Below are 12,580 nucleotides of genomic sequence, written 5' to 3' on the forward strand. Positions count from 1 at the left end.
CTGTTGACTGTCTAAAACACTTTTTATGTTAAACATTTAATGCTACGCATACACAGAATATATCTACAGTGCCTAGCATAAGTGAACACACACATGCTAAAGTTGACTAAAAAGAGGAATAAAAAATCATAATTTGGAAATTGATCTTAATGCCTTAATTTAAAAAAATGAGGAAAAATCCAACCTTTAAGGACACCAATTTTCTTTGTGAATGAATAATGTATCGTAAATAAATAAATTCAGGACAGGACACCCCTATGTTAAATTCCCATAGAGACAGCAGATTTTTATTTTTAAAGGCCAGTTATTTCATGGATCCGGGATAATATGCATCCTGATAAAGTTCCCTTAGCCTTTGGAATTAGCTGGTGTGATTTGCATTGAGAGATGATCTTATGGAAAGTGTCCCATGCCAATCTCTACGTATGGTGAAGGGAATGTGATGATGTGGGATATTTTAATCCCAAATCTTGCATGCCAATATTCACTCGATTCGTTGGAAACTCCTCCGACGAGGCGTCTCTCAGGGAACGAGGGTTACCATACCTAACCGAGACGTTCACTTATGCTAGGCAATGTATATATATATTAACATAAAAAAATATATATTAAAAAGTTTTTAAAATATTTATATACAGTGGTATGTGATGTTATATAAGTTTTTTAAACAGGCTATATATCATGTTTTATATAGTATAAATGTTTCACATAAAGGTAGATAAAAGTGTTTTAAAATAATGTCAGTGGTCTAAAACTTAATACTGGTGTTAACACTTTTAATTAGCTTTATGTGAAACAGTTATACTATGTAACACATTAATATTACATATAGCCTGTATTTGTCCCATTTTATTTCCCCAAAAACAGTTTTAGTGCATTAACTTGTAAAACCAAACAAGCATTTCCATTAACTCATGTTCAAATGCCCAGAAACAGAAATTAATCAATTTAATCCATCGGTCTGTTTTTAACCCATGAACCTGCGTATCTGCACTGACACAAACAATGTGCTTAGTTTAGTTCATGACCTCTGACCTCTGATAGTCTCTGACCCGGAGAGAACACAGGTCACATGTCCCGAAATGTGTTCCTATCAGCACAAGAGCGCATCGACAAACACAGCGCTAACTCTTGGTTAGGGTCAAACGGTGTCATGAAGAGCATGACGTGGCAATCCATGGAACCAGGTGTTCTTTAATGTATAGGATTTAACCCTTCGAGTCTGTAGAAGAACAGAGCCCGGCGCTGAGAAACTAGATCAGGCTTTTACTGGATCTTTCAGAGGATTTTTTTATTTAATACCTTGCATGACGGATCAGTGATCGCAACACGCCAGTAACCAGAATCAACTTTTCAACGATATGTCTGTCCAAAAGGGTTATTATAGTTAAAACTAACTCCTTAAAGAACATTTTCGTTACTTCAAAAAAGAAAAAAGAAAGCTAGTTGCCGAGCTTTTCTCATTTTCATTTAGTTTAACTTGATGCATGAAAATAACTCAAACTAAAACAGAAATAAAACTAATAAACCTAGACATTTTTTTTCTTTCCTTCATTTATATAGCACAAGTAAACACAACAGAAGTTGACCACTGTGCTTAATTAAATATATATAACAACTAGTTCATGCGTTCATGACATCAAGGCTAGATTATTGTAATGCCCTTATGGGTGGTTGCCCTGCACGCTTAATAAACAAACTAAAGCGCTATTAAAACTAAAAGATGTTAAAAGATAATACATTTTTTTAAGTGTGAATCTCACAAAATCTGCCAAGAAAATGCCCGTAACACTTTTCAACAAGATTTTGTTTCATATATATTTTGAATAAAAGAAAATGTATTTATATATTTACATTTGAGTATCGTTTTTTTATGACATTCAACCCTGTAAACCAACATTATACTACACTAAAAGGGTTTCACCCTGAAACTGCTGGTAAATTTCACAAATAATTACTGAAAGAAATGGCAAATAACAAATTTAAAATAAATGTGAAATGATGAAGTAGAAAAACTGAAACACTATTTTCTCATACATACAAAAAAATATTTATTTTACGGTGTATAATGTGAGGATAAACCTCATTATCATGGATATACTATACTATTTTATAGATAAATATCATGTGTTATATCATGATAAAGTATTGCAACTGTAAAGTACGACTGTGAATGGCTTTCTAGCATACCAGGTATAATGTATAATGTGTGTATACGCTTGATTTACTGACAGATAGAGGTTTAAGAAGGCAAAGGCCATCCGAGGCCGCGCTTGCTCAATGTTTTGACATGTATTATAGGAGTACGCATGGCCTACGCAGGGCCTGAGGGTCTCGGCGAGGTTGTTTGCTTCTCCAACATGATAAGATTCAGAGAGGCCTCTCTTCTTGTTGACAAAGACTCGTTTGTGTCCTGATGGAACATCCGATCAAAAGCAGATCGAGCACACAGAGCGGGAACGCTCTCTCCTGGTTGGATTATAATGAGTGATCTGGTTCTTCAATCAAAGGATCCCTCATTTAACTCTTGTGCATCATTTAAAAAAAGTTACACATTAGGGCTGTGAAACGATTAATCGCAATTAATCGCATCCAAAATAAAAGTTTGTGTTTACGTAACACTTGGACAAAAATGTACTAAAACTGTCATACAAATTTTAATCTTGGGAGCACAGACTTAATTAAGTTTGGTCTCATTCTAAAGAAGACTCTTGGCAGATTATTGTTGAAGTACAAAAAGTAAAAAAAAAAATATATATATATATATATAGGTTTAAGTTAATGATTTATGAACATGATTTAATATAACATTTATATTTTATGAATCATGTCGAACTCTAGAAAAACTGCTAGAAAATCAAAATCATTTTTTCAAATCATCAAATTTGAGGATGATATCACAAAAAATTAGTTTTCAATCAGATTTAATTTGGGCGCAGTTACACATTTTAGATGCCAGTAAAACTCACTGGGAAAGAGTTTTTCTCTCTCAAATATCACACACACACACACACACACACACATACACACGCACACGCGCACACGCACACGCACACACACACACACACACACACACACACACACACACACACACACACACACACACACACTTTTTTTAATAAACACATACAAACCACACTCTGACAACCATACCAATAGCAGCATAGTTTACCCAATCAGCTATAATAAACCGAAGCAGAAAACAGGAATAAAGCGAGTATTGACCTAACCTGAGAAAATGTCACCATCTGGGAAAAGATAGTAAAAAGGTACATTTTAAAGCCTTGCCAACAGAATGAAAGCCTATTAACAAAGATTTAATCATTTTGTATTTAAATGGCTCTGGGATTCAAAATTGCAGTTTAATGGGTTTCAATGGGGACATGTTTGTCCTCGAGGTCCTGAGAGGAACTTTTTGTGTTACTAGTGCAAAATAGATTTATTTAAAGGAAATGAGGGTGAAATAGAAGAATTCCAATAAACATACACACCTGTGCCAAAATGTATGCAGTTGGCATTAACACAAGCACAGTTATCAAAAAAAAAAAAAACGTAAAACAACATAAGGTCGCACAAGGGTTAAACCAAATTGCCATTGTGACGCAGTTCATCATATGTAATGTAAAAAACACAGTGAGGAATAATACTTTTTGTTGCATCTTTGAGATGTACGGTATAGTAGTAGAAACGTTAAATAACAACTCATAATAAATATAACAAATATTGAGGTCTTGACACGAGGAACAAACTCAACTGGTCCATTGCTTTAGTGAACTTAATATTCAAGAAAAGTGCATTAAAATGAATGTGATGTTGGTTAAATTTATATATATATATATTGAACAACAATGATAATTCTGAATATATCCTACATATTCAACATTTCACCCAGTCCTAATGAGTAATATTGTGCTTCGTGTAAGAAGAGAATGATTTTCAGAAACTAAAACTTTTTTACTGACTATATACTGCAACACTATGCGATTAAATTACAACACGTATGTCTTTATTCCTTCGAGGCTAATACTTAAAGACTACTGCCAGAATTATTATTTTATAGAGAGTATGTCATAAAAAGTACCAAAAGTTAATAGCTAGAAACAGACATTCTAAACTCAATATGTACTGATATTTAGTTTATTTTTCGACAAAAACAACCTCAATTAGTTTACAATTATGACACTATCGTCTGCTGCTTTACAGAGGAAACTGAATTTGTTTTAAAACTGATCAATTTTGCAACATTGACACTGTTATTGAACTGAATTAAATCAACATTGAACTGAATTTAATTGGTTTCATAATTTATGAATTTTGAAACACTGATGCTACATTAAACTGAATTGAATCAACATTGAAATGAACTGAATCTGTTTCATAACTGATGAATATTGTGACATTTATACTATTATAGAACTGAATTGAATCAACATTGATCTGAATTGAATATTTTTAATAATTGATCAACTCTGCAACATTGACACTATTATTGAACTGAATTGAATATTTTTAATAATTGATGAAATCTGCAACATTGACACTATTATTGAACTGAATTGAATATTTTTAATAATTGATGAAATCTGCAACATTGACACTATTATTGAACTGGATTGAATATTTTTAATAATTGATGAAATCTGCAACATTGACACTATTATTGAACTGAATTGAATATTTTTAATAATTGATAAACTCTGCAACATTGACACTATTATTGAACTGAATTGAGTATTTTTAATAATTGATAAACTCTGCAACATTGACACTATTATTGAACTGAATTGAATATTTTTAATAATTGATAAACTCTGCAACATTGACACTATTATTGAACTGAATTGAATATTTTTAATAATTGATAAACTCTGCAACATTGACACTATTATTGAACTGAATTGAATATTTTTAATAATTGATGAAATCTGCAACATTGACACTATTATTGAACTGAATTGAATATTTTAATAATTGATAAACTCTGCAACATTGACACTATTATTGAACTGAATTGAATATTTTTAATAATTGATGAAATCTGCAACATTGACACTATTATTGAACTGAATTGAATATTTTTAATAATTGATGAAATCTGCAACATTGACACTATTATTGAACTGGATTGAATATTTTTAATAATTGATGAAATCTGCAAGATTGACACTATTATTGAACTGAATTGAATATTTTTAATAATTGATTAAATCTGCAACATTGACACTATTATTGAACTGAATTGAATATTTTTAATAATGGATAAACTCTGCAACATTGACACTATTATTGAACTGAATTGAATATTTTTAATAATGGATAAACTCTGCAACATTGACACTATTATTGAACTGAATTGAATGTTTTTAATAATTGATGAAATCTGCAACATTGACACTATTATTGAACTGGATTGAATATTTTTAATAATTGATAAACTCTGCAACATTGACACTATTATTGAACTGAATTGAATATTTTTAATAATTGATAAACTCTGCAACATTGACACTATTATTGAACTGAATTGAATATTTTTAATAATTGATAAACTCTGCAACATTGACACTATTATTGAACTGGATTGAATATTTTTAATAATTGATAAACTCTGCAACATTGACACTATTATTGAACTGGATTGAATATTTTTAATAATTGATAAACTCTGCAACATTGACACTATTATTGAACTGGATTGAATATTTTTAATAATTGATGAAATCTGCAACATTGACACTATTATAGAACTGAATTGAATATTTTTAATAATTGATAAACTCTGCAACATTGACACTATTATTGAACTGAATTGAATATTTTTAATAATTGATGAAATCTGCAACATTGACACTATTATAGAACTGAATTGAATATTTTTAATAATTGATAAACTCTGCAACATTGACACTATTATTGAACTGGATTGAATATTTTTAATAATTGATAAACTCTGCAACATTGACACTATTATTGAACTGGATTGAATATTTTTAATAATTGATAAACTCTGCAACATTGACACTATTATTGAACTGAATTGAATATTTTTAATAATTGATAAACTCTGCAACATTGACACTATTATTGAACTGAATTGAATATTTTTAATAATTGATGAAATCTGCAACATTGACACTATTATTGAACTGAATTGAATATTTTTAATAATTGATAAACTCTGCAACATTGACACTATTATTGAACTGAATTGAATATTTTTAATAATTGATGAAATCTGCAACATTGACACTATTATTGAACTGAATTGAATATTTTTAATAATTGATGAAATCTGCAACATTGACACTATTATTGAACTGAATTGAATATTTTTAATAATTGATAAACTCTGCAACATTGACACTATTATTGAACTGAATTGAATATTTTTAATAATTGATGAAATCTGCAACATTGACACTATTATTGAACTGAATTGAATATTTTTAATAATTGATGAAATCTGCAACATTGACACTATTATTGAACTGAATTGAATATTTTTAATAATTGATGAAATCTGCAACATTGACACTATTATTGAACTGATTTGAATATTTTTAATAATTGATGAAATCTGCAACATTGACACTATTATTGAACTGAATTGAATATTTTTAATAATTGATGAAATCTGCAACATTGACGCTATTATTGAACTGAATTGAATATTTTTAATAATTGATGAAATCTGCAACATTGACGCTATTATTGAACTGGATTAAATCCAACATTGAACTGAATTGAATCTGTTCCATAATTGATTAACTCTACAATATTGATACTGCATTGAACCGAATCAGTTTAATATTTTATGAATGTTGCTACGTTGAAATTGTTATAGAACTGAATTGAATCAACATTGAGCTGAATTGAATCTGTTTAATAATTGATGAAATCTGCAACATTGACACTATTATTGAACTGAATTGAATATTTTTAATAATTGATGAACTCTGCAACATTGACACTATTATTGAACTGAATTTAATATTTTTAATAATTGATGAAATCTGCAACATTGACACTGTTATTGAACTGAATTTAATATTTTTAATAATTGATGAAATCTGCAACATTGACACTATTATTGATCTGAATTTAATATTTTTAATAATTGATGAAATCTGCAACATTGACACTATTATTGAACTGAATTAAATCCAACATTGAACTGAACTGAATCTGTTCCATAATTAACTCTACAATATTGACACTGCATTGAACTGAATCCGTTTAATATTTTATGAATGTTGCAACATTGAAATTGTTATTGAACTGAATTAAGTCAACATTGAACTGAATAGAATCGGTTTAATAATTGATCATCTCTGCAACATTGAACATTTTTGTTGAGCTGTTTTACAGCTGAAATTGAACTTGTCTCATAGTTGATGGAGTTTGCATCACTGATTCTGTCATTTTCCTGTTTATTACCATGAAGCTGCGTTGAAACAATTTGTTTCGCATAAAATGCTATTAAAAATAAATAACATAACAAACAAAGACATAACCAAATATCCAAGAGACAAATGTAAAAGCTTACGAATCAGTAATTGGAAAACAGACTGTTATACGAAATATTGTGAGAAACAGGATGTCTATGACGTTATGATCCTGAATCTAACTGTTGTTTGTATAAAAGCCTTTAAAAACATTATCTAACACTGGGATTCCTGAGGTTACATGACAAACTAACAAACACGGCGCTCTCACAAAAGCGCTTGTGTTCTGCTGGTCCGGTACACACGTCATCTGCAGCCTTCGTGACGAAGTAATGTGGACTGACAATAAATGAAAATCACTAGTTTGATATTAAAGCGCTGACCTCCTCACAAACACACGAGTCGTGACTCAGATCATCAGTCTCTCCTCTCATCATGTGAACAGAAACATGGACTCGCTGACTGTCCTCGTTTGCCTTCTCATGCTAATAATAGCAGAGGACTCGCATTTACATCCGTTTCAGGAGAAACTCACCAGCTCTTTTTGCTGAATTTAAGCAGATCGAGACCAAACACAAAAAGAGTCATTCCTGCTTAAACCCGGTGACCTTTGAGAAATGCACAAGCTCTTCTGCGTACAGTCAGTGTTCTATCGTTGGCGAAACATAATTTAGACATTCATATTAATTATTTCAACACATACTATGAAATCATACTATCATTCAAAACTTTGGAGTCAAAAAGAAATGATCGCTTTGTTCATCAAGGACGCATTAAATTGATCAAAAGTGACATTAAAGACATTTATAATGTTACAATAGATTCTATTTCAGAGAAATGTTGTTTCTTTCTGTTCATCTAAGAATCCTGAGAAATAAAATGTATCTCAATTTCCACACAAATATGAACTGTTTTCAAAACTGATAATAATCATAAATGTTTCTTGAACATCAAATCATCATATTATAGTGATTTCTGAAGGATCATGTGACACTGAAGACTGGAGTAATGATGCTGAAAATTCAGCTTTGATCACAGGAATAAATTACACTTTACTATATATTCACATAGAAAAAGATGATTTATATCGAAATCATGTTTTACAATTTTTACTGTATTTTTGATCAAATATAAGCAGCTCAGAAAGACCTCAATGTTTGAACAGTAGAGCACACACATTTTTCCTAATTTTGCACATCTAAATAAATAACATTTTGCACTTATTTATTTGAATTGTTATTATTTTTTTTTCATCCTCCTCAAGTCTCATAGTGGGTTTAAATATCCACTATTTAACAGTCACCAAGACAAAATGATTGTACAAACACTGCATTTAGTTTTAGTTTGTCGCCTGCAACCAATCATTACTTGTTGTTTCTCAAATGCCAATATAGTTCAATAAAATTTCAATTAGAGAAAGAAAAGCCAAAAATTGTCAGGGTTTTTCAGAATCTTTCTTATTTTTTTATCAAGTAAACGTAAGAATAAGTTTGATATTGTTAATAATATTTCATCTGCACTGAAGCAGCTTCGGTTGACTTGATTATCAGACAAATTAGCAATTAAATATCATCTTTCTAAGACATATTATTAGGTATTGGTATTTATATTTCATTATGCATGCAAATATCTCATTGATTTACATTTCAAGCACCACTGCCCATATTATTGACATTTATATGCATTTTATGTGTATCTGCTGTAGACTACTGTTAAGATGTCATTGATTTACATTTCAAGCATCAGAATTTCATCTTTTTGTCCATATAAATATCAGCATCTGCAGCAAAACTGCATATTTTTGCTCGGTTTTGGGCCTCTGGATAAAATTGAGCTGTTTTTCCTCTTTATACATATTATATTAGCCCTAAAAGGCTGATGTATGAAATATAATACTCAAAATAATAAACAATATTTTGTCTAAAGGTTCAAAAACTGTTCCAATGGCTATGATTTCATACGTCAGGCTTATTTGATCTAATATATCAAAACATACACGAGTCAATGAATGATGATGAAACAGCCTGAACTGTCACTTACGATCATGATTCACGAGTTCACATGTGAACATGATGAAGGAAAACATTTTCACTACGTCAAACAGAACGATCAATAAACAGACATAAAGGTTGTACTTCTGCATCACGATTAATAACATTCATTAAAAACTGCATTCCTAACCCCGCAGGCTAGTTTGCAAGCGTGATTAGCGAACGATCTCACACACACTGTAAGCAAAGACAAGCATTCACAGATGCGCGTCATACGAACGCTAACATCATCCCAACATGGAAGTCCCTTCAGAGACAGCGATATTCCATGACCATCTGGACGTGCTTGCTTTAAATGTCAGATATTAATCAAATTACCATTATAGGAAAACTTTTTATGCCCACAAGCATAAACTAAAACATTTCAGTGCAAGTGACGAAAATCAAGGCCAGTCGGATGTGCTGCGCTTCCCAGATAAATAAATAAACCCCCATCTGATGTCTATCTAATAATTCCAAACCCCATTTTTACTCTGGTAAGTGTAAATATGACACAAAGAGCTAAACGAGGACAACTTTGAAGTTTTGGAAGTTAAAAATGGAGTCCCGAATGAGTCTTGTCATTAAGCATTGCTAATTACACTGATGGACTCTCAGTATCCAGCAGTGATGCAGATGTAGTGAGCTTATACAGGTGTGCACTAACCAGATTAATCACAGATATTCGTTAGCATTCATCTGGTATCTTTACTCAGCTGAAAGCAGAGAAAAATACACTGTAACTCCATTACAGGGTGCATTCAAAATGGATGCACGATATATCTGTAACGTCAACGGGTGGATGAAGACGAAGATCAGGCGAAGGTACTAAACAGCAAAGGTTTATTAAAGACATGAAACAGTGAGCGTGTGCTCAAAACAATAACCAGCCATGAAAAGGAGTGAGAGGGGAACTTAAATACACAGATAATGACAAGGACAACAGGTGACAGTGATGATGATGATGAGGGTGATGAGGCACAGGTGCAGGTGATGATGACAGGGGATACTAGGAAGTGTAGTGAAGACACAGACGAAGAAGGCGGTGAATGTGACATAACTCCCCCCCCCCCGCTAGGCGCGACCCGCGCCGTACAAGACAGAATACGGGGGGTGGGCATCTTGGAGTCCGTGACGGGAAGGAGGACCAGGTGCAGCTGGACGGACTCCAGGATGGTCCAGGCGGCCATGGTGGAGCGGACTGGTCAGGGGGCCATGGCAGAGTAGGAGACCACCCCTCGGGCGTCCAGGGCGGAGCAGGACGTGCAGGTGGTCGTGAGGACCCTTCTGGCGGCCGTGGCGGTGAGGACCCTTCGGGCGGCCGTGGCGGTGAGGGCCCTTCGGGCGGCCGTGGCGTTGAGGACCCTTCGGGCGGCCGTGGTGGTGAGGAGCCTTCGGGCGGCCGTGGCGGTGAGGACCCTTCGGCGGCCGTGGCGGTGAGGACCCTTCGGGCGGCCGTGGCGGTGAGGAGCTTTCGGGCGGCCGTGGCGGTGAGGACCCTTCGGGCGGCCGTGGCGGTGAGGAGCCTTCGGGCGGCCGTGGCGGTGAGGACCCTTCGGGCGGCCGTGGCGGTGAGGACCCTTCGGCGGCCGTGGCGGTGAGGACCCTTCGGCGGCCGTGGCGGTGAGGACCCTTCGGGCGGCCGTGGCGGTGAGGACCCTTCGGGCGGCCGTGGCGGTGAGGAGCCTTCGGGCGGCCGTGGCGGTGAGGACCCTTCGGGCGGCAGTGGCGGTGAGGACCCTTCGGCCGTGGCGGCGAGGACCCTTCGGGCGGCCGTGGCGGCGAGGAGCCTTCGGGCGGCCGTGGAGGCGAGGAGCCTTCGTGCGGCCGTGGCGGCGAGGACCCTTCGGGCGGCCGTGGCGGTGAGGACCCTTCGGGTGGCTGTGGCGGCGAGGACCCTTCGGGCGGCCGTGGCGGCGAGGACCCTTCGGGCGGCCGTGGCGGCGAGGACCCTTCGGGCGGCCGTGGCGGCAAGTAGCCTTCGGGCGGCCGTGGCGGCGAGGACCCTTCGGGCGGCCGTGGCGGCGAGGACCCTTCGGGCAGCCGTGGCGGCGAGGACCCTTCGGACGGCCGTGGCGGTGAGGGCCCTTCGGGCGGCCGTGGCGACGAGCCCCTTCGAGTGGCCGTGGCGGTGAGGACCCATCGGGCGGCCGTGGCGGTGAGGGCCCTTTGGGCGGCCATGGCGACAAGCCCCTTCGAGTGGCCATGGCGGAGAGGATTCTTCGGGTGACCGTGAGGCCCCTGGGCGCCCACGGCGAGGGCCCACTGCCACCCCCCAAAAATATTTGGGGTGAGTGACACGCCTCTGGATAGGACGAACTCAACGGTGGAGAGGTCTCTGGGCCGGTCGGAACCAGCGGTGAAGGGGTCTCTGTGCTGGACGGGACCAGCGGTGAAGGCTCTGTGCTGGACGGGACCAATTAAGTCATCCTTACCATGACTCAGGACGACTCCCGCTGTGAGGGAGGATCCGCAAACCCACAAGGTGCGGTCGATGAATTCAATAAACGAGAGATGAATATCTCCCAATAGCAGCATCTGGGCGAGTAGATCGTCCATCCCACTCCAAAAATTCTGCTTCAACTCTTCCTTAACCCAGCTCTCATCCTGATAAAGGTTCAGGTACACATCCACATAATCTTCGAGCGTACGACCTTTCTGGGAAATCCAGTCTTCCTCCATATTTTCGGACTGGTTATTCTGTAACGTCAACGGGTGGATGAAGACGAAGATCAGGTGAAGGTACTAAACAGCAAAGGTTTATTAAAGACACGAAACAGTGAGCGTGTGCTCAAAACAATAACCAGCCATGAAAAGGAGTGAGAGGGGAACTTAAATACACAGATAATGACAAGGACAACAGGTGACAGTGATGATGATGATGAGGGTGATGAGGCGCAGGTGATGATGACAGGGGATACTAGGAAGTGTAGTGAAGACAGAGACGAAGAAGGCGGTGAATGTGACAATATCGGCCGATATGCGAAAATTTTTTATGTTATCGTTATCGGGCCGATTCGAAAATTTAGCCAAGTTATATTAAAGCAGATAAATAATGTATTATTTCCTTCAGCTGAGGCGCTTCAGATGCGCACTGTTCAACAT

General features: G+C 36.6%; 1 long non-coding RNA gene across 1 annotated transcript in view; it reads right to left on the reverse strand.

Annotated features, from left to right (window-relative positions):
* The window catches only part of LOC143747476 (uncharacterized), a 42,314-nt gene that overhangs the window by 2,985 nt on the left and 26,749 nt on the right, over positions 1–12,580 (reverse strand). The gene's annotated exons all lie outside the window — the stretch shown is intronic.

Source organism: Siphateles boraxobius, unplaced genomic scaffold (genome assembly GCF_051911475.1).
Source record: "Siphateles boraxobius isolate OS27281-9 unplaced genomic scaffold, OSU_SipBor_1 222, whole genome shotgun sequence".
NCBI lineage: Eukaryota > Metazoa > Chordata > Actinopteri > Cypriniformes > Leuciscidae > Siphateles > Siphateles boraxobius.